This window comes from Alosa alosa, chromosome 2 (assembly GCF_017589495.1).
Source record: "Alosa alosa isolate M-15738 ecotype Scorff River chromosome 2, AALO_Geno_1.1, whole genome shotgun sequence".
Lineage (NCBI taxonomy): Eukaryota > Metazoa > Chordata > Actinopteri > Clupeiformes > Clupeidae > Alosa > Alosa alosa.
In genome coordinates, this window is record NC_063190.1 from 5,285,801 (window position 1) to 5,302,692 (window position 16,892).

General features: G+C 46.7%; 1 protein-coding gene across 2 annotated transcripts in view; it reads left to right on the plus strand.

Annotated features, from left to right (window-relative positions):
* Positions 1-16,892, plus strand: part of tiam1a (TIAM Rac1 associated GEF 1a) — an 81,742-nt gene that overhangs the window by 9,543 nt on the left and 55,307 nt on the right. Inside the window, exon 1 of one of the 2 annotated variants that reach the window (XM_048235145.1) lies at positions 8,027-8,399. The exons of the other annotated variant lie outside the window; for it this stretch is intronic. The gene's annotated coding sequence lies outside the window, so the exon portion shown is untranslated. Of the gene's footprint in view, positions 1-8,026; positions 8,400-16,892 lie in introns of those variants that run through there. 2 annotated transcript variants of the gene reach the window in all.

The following is a 16,892-nucleotide window of genomic DNA, read 5'->3' on the forward strand; positions in this document are numbered from 1 at the left end:
TCTCCAGTTCTCACCCCCCCCACCTTACATCTTTCTTGCATCTCACCTTCATTCTTGTGTTCTCTCACCTGCTATCTGCCATTTTCTCTCTGAATAGGCTCATGCTGAACACGTTTCACGCTTCTCCCAATCTTCCTCACAGGCATGGCCTCACTCGGAGAGCGGGAACTACTTTTCATATTTTAAACAGATTCCCTTTAATCAGATTCCCTCTCCTCCATTCTCATACACTCCTCTTTGGTTTCACATCCGCGAAACTGTGTAGCCGCCATTCTTCTCCATCATATGAGATTTTCTGATTGAACAGATTACTCAAGCTGCTGGAGTTGGTGTGTGTGTGTGTGTGAGAATCTGTCCTTTGCCCTCCGTGTGTGTATGAGTCTGTCTGCATGTGTATGTGTCTGTGCGCACTATGCTCTCAGTGTGTGTGTGTGTGTGTATTTGTGTATCCTATGGGTTCTGTGTGTGTGTGTGTCTGTCATATGAAATAATCCGCTAACGCGTTTCATTAGCATGCATTTAGCTGCTTGGATCCTGTCAATCAGCCTGAGAAGGGCTTAGGAGCTGGACTAGAGTCATACATCCTCATCCACTAATGCTGCCAGACAAGCAGGAGCATCCTCCGGCACGGGCCACTTCAGTCAACATATATCCTCAAAGGACTCCCAAAGCCGCCGCACGACTTATCCACATCACAGTCTAATTCATGACGTCCTCTAGTAATGCATATTAGAAAAGCTGCAAATGCCGATGTGGTGGGGGGACCTCATTTGTGTGTCGTCTGCACTTTGACCTTCGTCTCCGCGCCTTGGCTGGTGTAATAACCTCCGCGCAGTTATTCATATTCATTCGGTCCATTTGCATTTTGAATGGTTGGTTGTGATACGGATGTCATAACTTGAAATGCTGTTAGAGCCGGAGGTTCCCCCACCCCGCCAGCCGTTAGGAGATGGCACAAAGCAGATGGACATGTTTACTCAGGCTGCAGCACATGACTTGTGGATCAGCACGGATGTGGAGTAGATGGAGTCGGGGATGAACGATACTGCTGATCAGTCTGGGACTCCCCCATTTATCTTTCTCTCCATATAAATGATTTGAGAGTACTTTGGTATAACTGGTGATATGCAGACTGATTCCTCCAATATTAATTTATAAAATTATAACTATAAAATAATACTTTAAAAAAAAAAAGTATCTTTTACGCTCTCTTTTCTGTCAGACTCTTTGTCTCCCCTGTCTGGGTTTATGTGTGTGTGTGTTTGTTTAGAAGTCTGCTTACGTCTGTGAAGATAATGTCATTTTTATCAGAGGATAGAGGAGACAGACACAATTGCATCATATCCTGTGCGCCCCACGACATCATCCTCCATCACAAAGAGAAACGGTCTTCCTGGTGGAAGCGTGTCTTTGTCAGCATTCACTGAAATCCCTTTTGTCCTGACCGCAGCCACATCTTGCCTGTGTTATCTCTTTGGCTGGACAGTGGACAGAGCCGTCCGCAGACACCACAGGAGTGGTTGGAGGGTGAATGGTCGGACCTCTGCGATTGCCCCAAATATTCACAGCATGACACCCCTGCTGTGCCCTCCACCCCCGCCTCACCAGCCCACAACCTGGAGGATGTGGCATTAATATAAATATAAATATTCATTATTGCATTCCAATTTGACCTTGATGCTAGGACTCACATTCAAGCAGTGTCTGTGTGTGTGTGTGAGTGTGTGTGTGTGTGTCTGTCTGTCTGTGTGTGTGTCTGTGTGAGAGTGAGAGAGAGATGTGTGATGTGTTAATCATAATCCCCTTGGAGGAAGGTGATTCTGCTATTCTTTTTGTTTTTGAGTTCACTTCCTTCCTTTCTTTCTTTCCTTCTTTCTTTCTTTCTTTCCTTCTTTCTTTCTATTTTTCCATCTTTGTTTTTTCTCTTCTGACACAGTTGAGTGTAATCTCTGACATCCTGTTATGGTCAATCAGTTACGCCATAAAAGTTGCAGCAGCTGTTGTCAGAGGAGACTGGCGGTCCAGCGGGGCAGTGAGATCATGAGATCCGAACGCTGCTCTGGGTGACCCGCTGCTAGGTGTCAACGCACAGAGGTCCAAACATGACCTCAGAACACAGGCAACGTTTCATTTAGTCCATCCTATTAGAATGCTATTATAGTCTTCTCACAGGGGCTATCAAGCAAGAATCGTCCACGGAGTTTGTCATCTTGTCTGAAAAGGCAAAAGACTTTAGACAAAATGCAGAAGAGTCTGTTAGCACCTTTTGTCCTCCTGACGATGTCTGGAGCTTGAGTGGCCGGAGGAGGGCTTGCTTGTGCTGTGAGCCGCTCGGAGCGGTGAGTCTGACAGACTGTGCTGTTGTGCTGCTCCATTCCTGCTGCTGTGAGCTCTTCAAAGGCACTCCGACTCACTCCGAGGTCTGTATGAAACCTGAAGCTAGAGCCGTTTTTAAATGGCTCACCTCAGGTAAAAGCAAAAGCAGAGTTCACATCAAACCACCAAAAAAGGGCTGTTTTTATGGAGGCAGTGCCTGTCAGCCACGGAACCCATCTCACCAGAAAGCCCTTTCTACACAAGCATGGGAGAGAAATCTGACTCCATTTTATGTCTCTTCACTGGAGTAACAGTGGCCGTGTGGTACAGTGGGATGCTGCAGCTATGTTGATAAGGAAACAAAGAAGCACTCCGATAACCCTCAGAGAAGTAAACAGGCCTAATCTTTGACTCTTATCCGCTGCGTTAGGGCAAAAAATGACAGCTCTCCTCTGAGATGGGAAGCTAAGCCAAGGAAAGGAAGATTTAATTATACTGAGAATAATTAAATAGACCGAAAGATAGGGGTAGTATTCCTCACGAAGCACAAAGGATCACGGGGCCAATGGAGGGTTGGGCTCATAGAGCACATGTCATATGGAGGACGCATTGTTACACGGTCAACAACACACATTCAAAACCGCCTCACAGCTTTCCAAGTCCAGCTGTGGGCTCTTCACTACTGTCATAAGATGCAGTGACCGAAACCACATCTTTTCAGCTCTACCAAAAGCCTCTTTTTTTTTGGCATGAACAGGAATGTTCTTCCATGGAAAGATCTTGAATGTATTGCAATACGCACATTGACTATGACTTATACTGAACGTATGTTTATTGTCAGTCCCTTGGTTATGTCAGTAAACTGCCAGCACTTGTCGTCTAACAGATGACTACTGACAGTGACATGATTCAATGATTTTTCCCCTTCAGAAAATGCTGCGCCTCCTGGATAGCTGTGACACAGCCGCTGGACATAGAGAAGCTCCATCTTTTCCCTGGCGTTGCCACCGTGACTTCCTCCAGTGCTATTGTTAGACTGGCAGTCTCTATATTATTTATCACCTCTGCTTGCTCTGCTGGTGATGATGACTTGATCACATCTGATAGCATTAGGGTAGGCGTAAGTTGAAGTGTATGTGCGTGTGTGTATGTAAGTGCGAACACGCGCACGTGAATGTGTGTGTGGGGGTGTGCGTGTGGTGGGGGATGGGACCGCGTAATGTGTGTGTGTGTGTGTGTGTGTGTGTGTATGCGAAAATGGCGGTGGCCTACATTTGTTCATGGCCGCAGTGACCCTTCATCTCTCTGTCCCCATCCTCCATGTGTATCTGACCGTTGATAAGCACTGATAAGGGCCTGATAAGATCGGCAGGTGGGTTGTCTCAGATGGAGGAGGGGCAGAGGCCAGGTGTGAGACTCTGCGGGTTCTATTGTGTTTGACTCTGTACACAAACTTTGCCCCAGCAATTCGCCTTGAAACACACCGTGCGTGCCGTGCAGAGTGCGCTAGGCATAGAGTGCCAAGGCACTCAAAACTAAACACACATCCACAACGTGAGCAAAACAGCACACTAAGGCAGGCTTTCACAAAAAAACTGAATACATAATGCTGACACAAACAAACCAGAAGTAATCCTAGAATAGTTTTCTTAAGAGCACAGCGTTAGGGTGCTGGGTGGTGATGACAATGTAATTCAGCAACAGTGGCAGGACAGACACACTCGCTTGTGAGATGAATGGCTCTTACTGGCAGCCTCGCTCCACACGTTAAGCGCTCGCTTCACACGGGCCGTGTGCGTCTGTGCTGCACAACACAAGCCATTTTTAGCATCGCAAAACCCCATCTCTTAACTGTGAAGCAGTTAATTACATTAAACGCTGAAATAACAAACATGCTTCAACCACAGCATCCACAGAACTGTTGGCATAAATTATGGAGCAACTGATTTCACATGCTATGTAATATTTAACATACGTGAACATACGTTCACACAACATCTACAGCCATAAACGCTATAGGCGTCTTGCAAGATGTAGAGTATACATAAAAAGATTTTTGAAAATACTGAACAAATACCAGGCAGGAGTTTTGCAGTCTCTGATGCTATGGCAATGGGTCTTTCTTGTAGTCTGTATAACTGGGGACCCTGGTGGGTTTGAGGAGAGTGTGGAGTGTGTGTGTGGTGTGTGTGTGTGTGTGTGTGTGTGTGTGTGTGTGTGTGTGTGTGTGTGTGTGTGTGTGTGGAGTCTGCTTTAAGCAGCAGCACAGCTGCTGTGCACTAAGTGGCCTGGCACAAACTGGATGGGAGATGTGGGAGAGGAGAGGAGATCCAGCCCCAAATGAATAAACCATGTCAATCAGCACAACAAAGAGGAGGCTGCCTTTGCTCTGCACTTAGACGCTACGCTATGCTACGCTACGCCAGCGCTGTGCTGGGGGAGAGATGGGGGAGAGCAGCGCAGGCTGATGTGGAGGGGGTGAGGGCCAGGGTGGGGTGCTGAGGAAGAGAGGGAAATAAAGAACGGGGGAATTCTTCAAATCTCCAAACTCAATCGGATTTTTTTTGACTTGCATTGCATTTTTTTTTTTTTGACTGCATTGCCTTTCGGGACTCCTTTACTCCAAACCCCTGCTCCCTCCCTCCCTCCCTCCCTCCCCCTTTCTTTCTTTCTCTCTTTCACTCTTTTCCACTCCTCTCCATATCTGCTCCATCGTCGTAGTCTGCTTTTCTTTTTCGATCATATGCAATCAGAGCTGCCGGGGGTTTGGAGATAAGGAATGGCAGCCTTGCCAGCGGCATTGTGTTTAGCGTGACTGAAATGAGTGTGTCTGTCAGTCTGTGTGTGCGCGTGTGTGTGTGTGTGTGTGTGTGTGTGTGCGTGTGTGTGTGTGTGTGTCAGGGGGCTTTCTTTTATTTAGGTTTGATGGCTGCCGGCACGACTCTTCTGACAGGCTTCTCCCTTGTCACGTCCAGAAGCTCTGTTCATTCCCTCTGCTGTCTTACCAAGCGAAAATATGATACAGCTAAAACGCATTATTCCACATTCCATGGGACTAGTGCAAGGCGGACTGAAGTGTTCTTGTCAAGTTTCTTGCTAACGTAGCTCGGTTCTTCTGGTTAAGTGACATTACGGAATCCCCACTGGTTGACATGAGGACAGGTAAAGGTGAGGTGTTCAGGTCGAGTGACCTTGTCCATGCTCACACATACTGGACAGTTTATCTCTCTTATGAGGCACTGATGGAATGTAGATCTTCTGCCAAAGGGACACAGCCATCTTTGCCAGCCATAACCCCACATGGCACTAACTGAGGAGTGAAGATTCCTCTCCTGTCCCTTCACCAAGCCAGAGAAGCAGACTGCTGAGGTTGTAAATCTGCAACATGCATGGCTGACTTCTGAGCGTTAGTCTGTACTGTACATCACTAGCGTCCTTCGGAGTGGTTTCTTATGGCGACCTCACGATGCACAAAATCATTGAACTGCACCTGATTGGTGAGATACACACAGTAATTGAGAAAATGTGAAATCCATGTAGATGGCACTGTACGATACAATAACATTACCATGCTGGAGTCAGGCTCTCAAATGACTTCATTTCCCCTCATGGCACAACTTGCCCATCAGATGCAGCAGAAAGCACCTGACAGTCCCACTGTTCTTTAATGTGGCTGCATTAAATGTGATTGCCTGTCCTATTACCTTAATGAAACATGACAAAGTGAGCATAATTATTTATGAAACAATAAAAGGATCTGATCAGCCACTGAACACATTTCCTATCTGCAGTATTAAACAGTTACTCAGTTTGGCACATGTAATTGGAAATTATTATTTTCTGGTGAGGTATTTGCATATGCTGTAGTCTAATAGAGAGTACGTGCATTCAGGATGGATGGTAATTATCTTTTCAGTTTTATTCACTTTATATGGCTTTTACATGGAAACTGCCGGGGGTTGTTTTTCAGTTACCACCCCCCCCCCCCCCCCCCCCATCTTTCTCTCTCTATCTCAAAAGATATTCACCTCCTTTGTCAGAATATGACGTACAAGTTTGCCAGGAAGGACGCCACTGGAATGTCACCAACGCCCTGGGGATGTTAGGTGTGTTCATCAGCTGAGACGATCTCTTTCCCATGCCCAAAAAAAAGAAACGTTTTCAGGGGTTTAAAGCCACTGTGGGACAACTATAGTGTCATAGTCCGGGGCATGTTTGGGCTTGACTAGTTTCGGGGGAGTAAGATGAGCTCATTCCCACACCTATTTACCATATTACCACCCAATCATCTGCATTAGTATGCTAAAATACAGACCCTGAGTGTACACACTGGTAGTTCATACTCTACTAGTCTACAGTATTGATGGCCCTACAGCTTCATTTTGTCTATATAACTTCCATTTTGCAGTGGAGATGTCAGCTGTGAGAAGGTAAATACTATAGAGGGCAGGAGGGACTGTGATAGCGCTCCCTCCACACAAAGGCTAAGTGCTGAATCAGCCACCAGAGCCATTTTCTTAAACGCTCCTCTTCTGTCCGTCTTAATCACAGCGTCTAGACACAGGAATCCACCCTTATTTCCCACACACACCCACTCATGTTGTGCGCACATCTGCACACAGACATACAAATAAACATGAGAGAAATCAGCATGCACTTTGCTCAGGCTCACACACACACATCTGGATGATCATACAAGCCTGAGGAACAGCCTCTACTTCAATGTACATACAAAGTGAAACTGACACTGAAATGCCTCAGCTCTGAAACCAGAGCTCTGAGATGCTCACTTTCTTCTCTCTCTCTCTCTCTCTCTTCCTCTCTGGCCATCTGTCTTTGACTCTCTTACATCTCCTCCTTTATCCCCCCATCATGTTGTCTGTCTTCCTCATTCATCAATGCAGGCACGCTATATCACTAAGGTGTTCAAACAGGTCCCCTAGAATCTAGTGACACGCCTTAGACACACAGACACACAGACACAGACACACACACACACACTTTATTACTCATTTACTAGCATTTATAGTATAGTCCTCACAAACAAAGAATCAGAGTGCCATGTGATCCCACGTCTCTTCCTCTCTTCCCCTCTCTCTCCATCCTGAGCCTGCTGTGGTTTTAATCTCTGATTTCAGAGATCTGGTTCCCACGCTCCCTCACTTCCAGATAGGAGAGCATCCAAATAAGGATGTGAGTGGTGAGGACACTGGGGGGATGTGAGATGGGGGAGGGTGGGGAGAGCTGAATGTGCATGTTGTCATGCCTTATTAATGCTGCTCAGAGATTTTATTTCCAAACACTCTTTTGACTGGGATTAAGCTGTTTAGTACAGGCGATTTCTTTGTGTATTTCTCTGGTGTGTGTGTGTGTGTGTGTGTGTGTCTGTGTGTGAGTCTGCCTGCATGTGTGTGTGTGTGTGTGTGTGTGTGTGTGTGTGTGTGTGTGTGTGTGTGTGTGTGTGTGAACTTTGTGAACCCAGGAGCGAGCAATTAAAAAAGATACAGGGGGCATTTTGTGACTTCAAGGCAGAGCCCCAACATCTATGCTGGCAGTCGATTGCAAATCTGGGGGAGGTGAAATTGGAGAGGCAGAGGCAGAGGCAGAGAGGGGGAGGAGTGGAGGAAAGGGGGAGGGTAGAGCGAGAGCAGACGAGTGAGAGAGAGAGAGAGAGAGAGAGGGGAGAGAGACTGAGAGGGAGGGAGAAAAAGAAGGCAGATGTACACACGCTCACACACGCGGGAGCTCTCACACCCCTCAAACCGGTCTGAGTGGAAGGACTCATACACACGCACACACACACGCTCGCTGACTCTCACACACACACAGATACGTGCACACCAGCCCTAACGCAGCGAGAAAGTGAGTGTGCGTGGCGCTGGCTTCAAAGACACACTGGGAGATACTGGCGTGTCTAAGAGGACTTTCTTAAAAACGCGGCAGCGGCGGTGACAGTCGTGGTGGATATAAACCTGAGTGGCGCACAGAAAAGCTCCAGCCTCTGATGCCAGCGGTTCACTCAAACAGAGACAGACACAGCAGCAGTGGGACTAGGAGAGACTCACAGACAGAGACACAGAGAGGTGAGATTTCTGGCAACATTTTTGAGCTCTTAGAGTTAGACACACTCTGCAAAGCTTGTGTCATGGTGTGTACATGTGTGTGTGTGTGTGTTTGTGTGTGTGTAAGTGTCTTTATTGCCAGATTGAGTGTGTGTTTGTGTGTTTGGAAAGTCTGAAACAAATTCCACTGTGGTTGTAAAGGCTCCCCAGACAGGGGTATTAGTCTGTGTGTGTGTGTGTGTGTGTGTGTGTGTGTGTGTGAATGGAGATCTCCTATCTGTCTTGTTGACTTCAGGGCAGCTCTGTTGTGTTGTTGTGCGTCTCTTGGACTTTCTTTGAAATAAATGGCTCCCATAGCACATGTAAAAGACTAAAACTGATGGTGCTACTCTCCTACTCCCCTCTGTGTTTCTCTCACTGGTTTCTATGCCTGGCTAAGCCCTAGTCACATGCGTTGTTATGACTTCCTTGTCTTGTGTTTAAAGTTAACCTGTAAAATATGTTGAGGGCAGAGCCACTTAACACACAACGCGAGTGTGTTATGTGTGAGTGCGAGGGTGAGCGTGTGTGTGGTCTAAACGCATAAGATGAGCTGTGGGGACAGTAGATCACTGTAATGGCTAACACAAAGTCAATCTGGCCATTGTCAAGGAGAGATATGGGTAAGGGGGAAATGACAGGGGAGAAATGAGAAGCAGCTGAGTGGACCGAACTCCAGACAGGACGCTAACAGAGACACTGGGACAGAAGCGGTCAGAAACACCGTCTAGAAAAGTTGACATGACAAAGACAGGAATGAGAGAGAGAGATAGATTGATAGATAGATAGATAGATAGAGAGAAGAGAGAGAGAAAGTTGACATGACCAAGATAGGAATCAGAGAGAGAGAGTGAGAGAAAGGGAGAATGAGAGAGAGAATGCAGATGGGACAGAAATTCACTTGCCTCTTCTTTTGGTCACTGTGAGGGCAGGGGTCAGGTCTTAGGGTCCCAGCTGCTCTGAGGGTCACTCACTGTCCTCCAGACGAGAGCAGGGGGGGACCAGATTCCTGAGCCTATACTCATACACACACACACACAGTCTGCCCACATTGACAGTGCACTCTCCCGTCAATGAGTGGCCATGTGGAGATTGTGGCACGTTATTGGGAGAGTCTCTGAATTGTTTAAAGGGGAGTGTCGGCCGTGTTTTGTTTCAAACAATAGAACTGGAAGTGAAAGAGCACAATGAAGCCGGGTACAAACAGTTGCACCATTCAGCTCACTGAACTGAGCAGGTAGTGTAGTGTCCACATATACGTCCTGGACAAAGAAGAGGGCTAGTATTAGACCACTGATCGATCTGTCTGTGTGTGTGTGTGGGGGGGGGGGGTCTGTATGTATATGATTGCAAGGGTGCTGAGTGAGTTTATGTTGTATCTCACTCACACACGCACACACACTTACAACAGGATTCAGGAAGTGGTCCAAAAGGAAACACTGTTTCCTGGAAAAAGGAAGTGTGCCACTCCAGCGGCGTTCTCAGAGCAATCCCTCTCATCTGGTACCGTGGGCTTTGAGTCACACTCAGCGCTCCGGCTCTCCGTGGCTCCAAGGAAGCAGCAGCTGCAGGGCAACACGCGTCTCGCTATCTGCACTCTTTCTCCGAGCGAGATAGAGAGAATTAACGCGCATTTGCGCACAGATAGCAAATCGGCGTGGTCGGGGCTCGAACTTGGAAGACAATTTCACTCCACTGCGGGGCATCCAGAAGTACAGTGGCCATTATCACAGAGGACCGAGAAGTGCTTCATTGGGTAGAGTAATTGGAAAGGGGTTTTATAATTAAAATCAAACATTTTTTGTGATAACGCAGAGCAGCTATTATCTCTGTGTGTTTAATATGTGACAGATCTGAATGTTCCGCGTCTGCTTAATAGAGCTCGATGGGGTCTTGTGTGTTTAAGGGAATGTGTGTGTGTGTGTGTGTGTGTGTGTGTGGTTTAAATGAGGTCTTGTGAATGATTTGCTCTACTGGCTGAGTGGATTTGTTGCCTGCAGTGAATGGGATGAGTAGCAGAGTGCTCTCCCTAACCCCAGGGTTCTCTCTCTCTTTCTTTCTTTCTTTCTTTCTTTCTTTCTTTCTCTCTCTCGTGCACACACACTCACACAATACTCACAAACAATACTTATACAGCTTGCATGCACACACACACACGCACACACAGTAGATGTACAATGCACACACACACGTGTGGGAACATAACCCCTGATGCCCCCCTCTCCACTGGAGTAGAAAAAGTGTATATGTGTGTGTGTGTGTGTGTGTGTGTGTATGGGGGTGCATTGAATAAATGGGTCACAGCATCACTGCAGCATGTCTCAAGCAGACACTAAGAAGGAGAGTAATCAGTCAGAGCCTGAGGGTGACCAAGGGTGTGTGTGTGTACATGTATGTACATGCATGTGTATGAGCGAGTGTGTGTGTACATGTATGTAAATGCATGTGTATGAGCGAGTGTGTGTGTGTGTATGTGGTGTGACCCATTTTACATGGACTGCTCGTCACCATGTCATATCCCCTAATCACACTGAAATCTCTCCTTTCACATCCCACATCCCACTCATAATAGGTGGACACACACACACACACACACACAGAGAGAGAGAGCACTATCATAAAGCCTGGATAGGCCATGAACTGCGCTATTTAGCTAACTCTAGAATGTCAATGAATAGATTTCTGTTCAGCCCATCTTGATTAAAAGCATAAGGAGCATCTCACAGTGCAGAGTGTATTTTTGCGGCCATAATGAACCCCATATAAAGCCTCTAATCAGGGTGCCATAAATCGTACCGTGCTTACAGAGTTCTGTTGAGAAATGTCTACAGTCTCTCATTGGGATGGGTGCGTGGAGCCATATGTGGTCAGTGTCTTACCATCCCAAGTTCTCCATCCTCTCCCAAGTCCAAATAAGCGCCTCTTTAAACAAATGTGTGTTTGAGTGGAGGTGTGCGAAAAAACCATCCAAACGCACTGTTTAAATGTTTATCCATGATTGTGCCTGTGTCTTGTCATTTGCATATGTGTGACTTTGTGTGTGGAGGGGGATGTCTATGAAGTATGTGTGTGTGTGGTGTGTCTGTCTGCCTTTGTGTGATATGCGTGCGGAGGAGCATGACCTATGAAGTGTGTGTGTGTGTGTGTGTCTGTGTGTGTGTTGTGTGTGTCTGTCGGTCTTTGTGATTTGTGTGAAGTGTGTTTTAGGGGGGTGGTATTGTCTGCTCGGTTTGGGGGCACACATTTGGTCAATCATTCTCCTCTGATGTACAATTAATAAAGCGCTTGTGTAGGAGAGCCTCCCACTGAGCAGAGAATGGTGGAGTGGAGAACACAGTGGTGTGTGTGTGTGCGTGTGTCTGTATGTATGTGTGTGTGTGTAAATTACAGCTTGAAGAATGTTGTTTAAAGTTCTGCTCTAACGTGTTGTGTTCCTTCCAGTTGGGGACTTGCTCGTAGCGTTTCTCCATCGTGGGATTTCTGGGTTGTTGTGTATAATTAGCTATGGAAGTCAGTTGAGTGGTTTGCATAAGAACATACTGTGCTAATACATCACAACACAGATTAAACTTTTTGGTCTCTCTCTCTTTTCTGCGTGTGTAAGTTTGTGCAAGTGTCATCCTTAGACCTTAGTTATGTCGCTTATCCGGTTGTTCAGGGTAATGAGGAGCTGTGCGGAACATTTTGCACTTCAGCAGATGACAGTCACACTGCACACACATACACCGAGGCAAAGGATGCTTTTCTCCTCTTTAGATGTAAAGGGATCGGTTGGTGTTGCACACCTGCCCTCCAAAATCACACTTAGTCAAACACATGCACACTTTGAGGCTCAGTTCAACAAGGTGCCATAAAGGCGTGTTGGCTTTGGGGAAGCTCTGAGCTGGGTAGGGGGCATTGTGTACATTTGTTCTTTTTCAGAAGTGCATACGTTCTAACAGTGATACCTGTGGTTTATGTCAATAGATAAAGAGTTTCTAGCAATACAACACAGCTACCAATAACAAATGTCCCAGGCTTCTCCATCAAACACAGACACCCCCTCTTTCTCTCAAACACACACATTCACTCATGAACTCATACACACAGTCACACAAAATGTCCTCCTGTCTCTGTCCATACCATAGATCAGAGCTGCAGGCCAGAGTGTGAGTGGCTTCATGTTAGTGCCACTTACAGATCAGTCAATGACAGAGGAAGCACCGAGATGGAAGGGCAGAAAAAGAAGAAAGGATGAGAGAAAGAAAGAAAGACAGATAGAAAAAGAGATGTCTCGTGTGTCTTTGTTGCAGTGACTTTATGCTTGGCTGCTCCAGTCTATGTGGCTATATGTGTGTGTGTGTGTGTGTGTTCATCCTCAGAAACGAGGCCACTCGGCCCTATCGCTCCACACACACCCGGTGTCGCCCCGTGCTCATCAGTCAGGCCATCCGGCCATTACATAAAAGCAACTCCTTGAGTCAGCGCCGGCGATTGGCCCGCTCCGATACTCCTGCCCCCTGACCTGGAAGTAATGTGATTGTGAAGTGGAAAGGGGAGGTGGTGGTAGTGGGGGTGATCTCAGCTGTTGGGTTTCCTCTGTCCCTTTTTCACAAATCTGCTCTCTACTGGAGACAGCCATGTGTGTGTGTCACACGACATGGACTCACTTAGTGGGCACATGTGATAGATGTGTGTGTGTGTGCTTGGCTTTGTGCTTGTCTGCGCTTGTTTCTACTGGCCTTGTGTGGCTTTGCTACTTTGGCATTGTGTGTGTGTGCGTGTGTGTGCTTGGCCCTGGGCTATGGGTAAAGACTGTGTTGATTGAAGCTGAAGGCCCCCTGCATTCACATTGAGCTCTCCTCTTTTGTTGCGGGATGTGGATCTGCACAGCTCTGTTTAACCCAACTCAAAGTAGCTGAGGTGGGGGAGGTGGGCTACATTAAAGGTCCGGTCGATACCTCCGTGTGTAATCCATGTGAAACCTGGTGGTCATATCAATCATCACTAAACACACAGTCCAGTGGTAGCCACACCATTACCTCTCAACATGAGAGCAAAATGTATTAAAAGTACCACTATATAATCATTAAGGACACTGTCCATGTCAGGCACCTTTCTCCATTCACAGGGGCATGGAACATGGAAGCAAAAATCAATGTTTCGCAGCAATGTTCTTTATTTGATGGACAGACAATGGCATGTGCATTTTTATGCTTATGGGTGTACTGTATATTCATTTGTACTCTTAGGTATTGTGAGAATGTCTTACGTAAGTAAGATATGGGAGAGAGAGAGAGAGAGAGAGAGAGAGAGAGAGAGAGAGAGAGAGAGAGAGGGAGAGTACTCTCAAGAGTAGTGTTGACATCCTAAACACCTGCTGTGGGACGTGACAGCTTGTTGTGGAGGAGAGTAGGTGCTGAGTGGGAGAGTGTTGAAGTGAGTGTGTGTGTGTGTGTGTGAGTGTGTGTGTGTGAGAGTGTGTGTGTGTGTGTGTGTGTGTGTGTGTGTGTGTGTGTGTGTGTGTGAGTGTGTGTGTGAGGTGTGTGTGTGAGTGTGTGAGTATGTGTGTGTGAGAGTGTGTGTGTGTGTGTGAGTGTGTGTGTGTGTGTGTGTGTGAGTGTGTGTGTGTGTGTGTGAGTGTGTGTGTGTGTGAGTGTGAGTGAGTGTGTGTGAGAGTGTGTGTGTGTGTGTGAGTGTGTGTGTGTGTGTGTGTGTGTGTGTGAGAGTGTGTGTGTGTGTGTGTGTGAGTGTGTGTGTGTGAGTGTGTGTGTGTGTGTGTGTGTGTGTGTGAGAGTGTGTGTGTGTGTGAGTGTGTGTGTGTGTGTGTGTGTGTGTGTGTGTGTGTGTGTGTGTGTGTGTGTGTGTGTGTGTGTGTGTGTGTGTGTGAGAGTGTGTGTGTGTGTGTGACTGAGAAATGACAGTGAGGCTTTTTCCATCCCACTCTTCTTTGAGAATACCTGTGCGCTCATCATAGCTGAAAAAAAAACATGTCTCCTTGTCAATATCATCTTTATTTTTCCATGTAAGTGCCTTGAATCATGTGTGACATCCTGCGCTCTGCAGCAGCCTGACTATGTGCTAGACATGAGAGGAAGATGCCATTTCACACCTCCGCTAGAGCCTAAATGGTGTGTTTGCATTGTGGTAATGCTGTATTGATCTTATATGATTTAGCCGTAGGCTGCCTTCACACCCTCCGCCAAACACCAAAGGCGTGTGACCTCTGCACACTGTACAGACAATGAGACGGAAAGTCTCCCTTACTGAGGAGAACAAAACCAGCAGCCGCTCATTGGTCATCTCAAAAAGGAAATCTCAATTGTCAAATCTCAATACACTGTTTCAGTTGCTTAATTACTAGGGTTGGATTTTTTGGGGACAGCAGGAATGGTATTAGGAGACATGAATGCTAGGAATTCTAATGCTGGCTTGATCAGGCAGCTTTCCATAATGAGGTTATGATGTTCTAAAACACCTGTAGTGAATTATTACTAAGTTTGAACTTTGGCTTTGACATTTCTGGTCTATATTGTTCCACGCTGAAGCACTGGGAGTGTTTATCGTCTACAGTCCACCTTTACAACCCAGATGTGCCACACCACCCTCCCTCTGTTTGTCCGTGACATTCCAGCAACAAAGACACATGCCCTCCACACTCTTTTCCCTCCTTTGCTTTCCTCTCCTTCAAGGAGCACTTTGTTTGCAAGTTGGGGGTTGTTGACCCAGGTGCAGGGACTCATATGACCCTCCTTGTCCCTCCTTCAGCTAGTAGAGAGGAAGAGAACCAACCTCTCAACCTCTGACTAGTTCTCTACTAGCGTGTTTATTACCCCCCCCCCTTTTATCTCTGTCATTGACTGGACAGACAGCTTCTGTTTGGTTATATATATCTCTCTCTTTTTCCCGCTTTTCCTCTCTCTAACTTTCTGCCCATATCCCTGCTCTCTGCAGGCATGCTGGGGCTTGTCCTCCCTCTCTCCGGAGGTGTCTATCTGTTAGCAGCAGGTGGGCTGAGGAGCTGAGTGTGGTGTGGCTATGGCTGATCACTGGGAAGCCTCTTCCTCTTCCTCTTCCTCCCTTCTCACTCTCTCTGTCGCCACCGATACCGGTCCTGCCCAAGTGTGTCACTCGGCCCTGCGGCTCCAAGCCAAACCCCAACGTTCCCTCTCAGCCTGCTGAGTGTCACACACCACCATTCACTTGTTTTCTATGTGTGTGAATGTGTTTGTGTTTTTGTGTGCATGCTTAGAGAGACCAAACCACAGTGAAAAGAGGTTTCTGCCTGACACCAGAAAGGTGGGAGTCTCTCCAGTTCTCTGTGACACAGAGACGACAACTTAAATGATGGCAGTTTCATGTTTTTCTCTCTGTGTCACTCTCTCATTCCCTGCCCTCTTTCTCTCATGCATACAGTGTCTTACCCTGTCATGCTATCTTTAGCATGTGCACATTGAGTTCAGAGGCCTACTTCATGTGAACGCTTCTGCACTTATAAGAAGTAAGCGCTGTATTTAGGAGAGAGAGAAATAAAGGGGGAGGTTCTCCTCGCAATAACTTGTCAGCCTACACCCCCATCCATTTGCTTGCTTCAGAAAACCCAATTTAACATCCAAACAAAGCCCCATCTATCCATGAATCCATCCATCTCTCATCTCATCCATCCATCCATCTCTCCTCTCATCCATCCATCTCTCCACTCATCCATCCATCTGTCTGCAGCACAAAATCACTCCTCCTCTTTGCCTCCCTCTCAAAGGGCCTCTTCAGCCAGTTGATTTGGGGCCGAGTGACAAACCTGAGCGCCACACAGATTTCAGCTCCCTGTCGCTCTCTGTCCCCACCCGTCCACCCAAAACAAAGGCCAGCCAGATGGATTGAGCCAACAACTACCATTTCCAATACCATTTTGTCCAGTTGACAGAGAGTAACCAGGTAACCACGGAATGTTTATTAGGCTTTAGGAACATTGTGCCGAACCTTGGAACCCTCCCTTGCCTGTGCACATAGTGACATTGCAGACTGGCGCCATATAAATTCAGTGTTGTAGCAATGATAGTCTGTTTTTTAGCACTAAAGGTTTACTGTTCAGGGTTTTTCTGAGCTACCAGTCCATCCACACTTCCATAAACCACATTCATCTCACTGGATAATTGTGGAATGCTACACGCTTTGGAATGCCATGTACTGCATGCTCCTCACTTGAAAAATCTGCTTTCAGTAATCAACAAGAACATGGCCTCCATGAATATTTCATGCTCTTTCTAGAAAGCTGCACACACTACTTTAGGGGGAAAAAACAAGATGCAGAACAGTGGTAGAAAGAAAAGAAGTGGTAGAAAGAAAAGAAGTGGTAGAAAGAAAAGAAGTGGTAGAAAGAAAAGAAGAAGAAAGTACAGAAACAAAGAAAAGACTGAAGGAAAACAAGACTGAAAGAAACATGGCCTTGAATGATGTAGTCAGCTTCAGGTCAGAAGCCAGGCGTGGAGGGAAGAG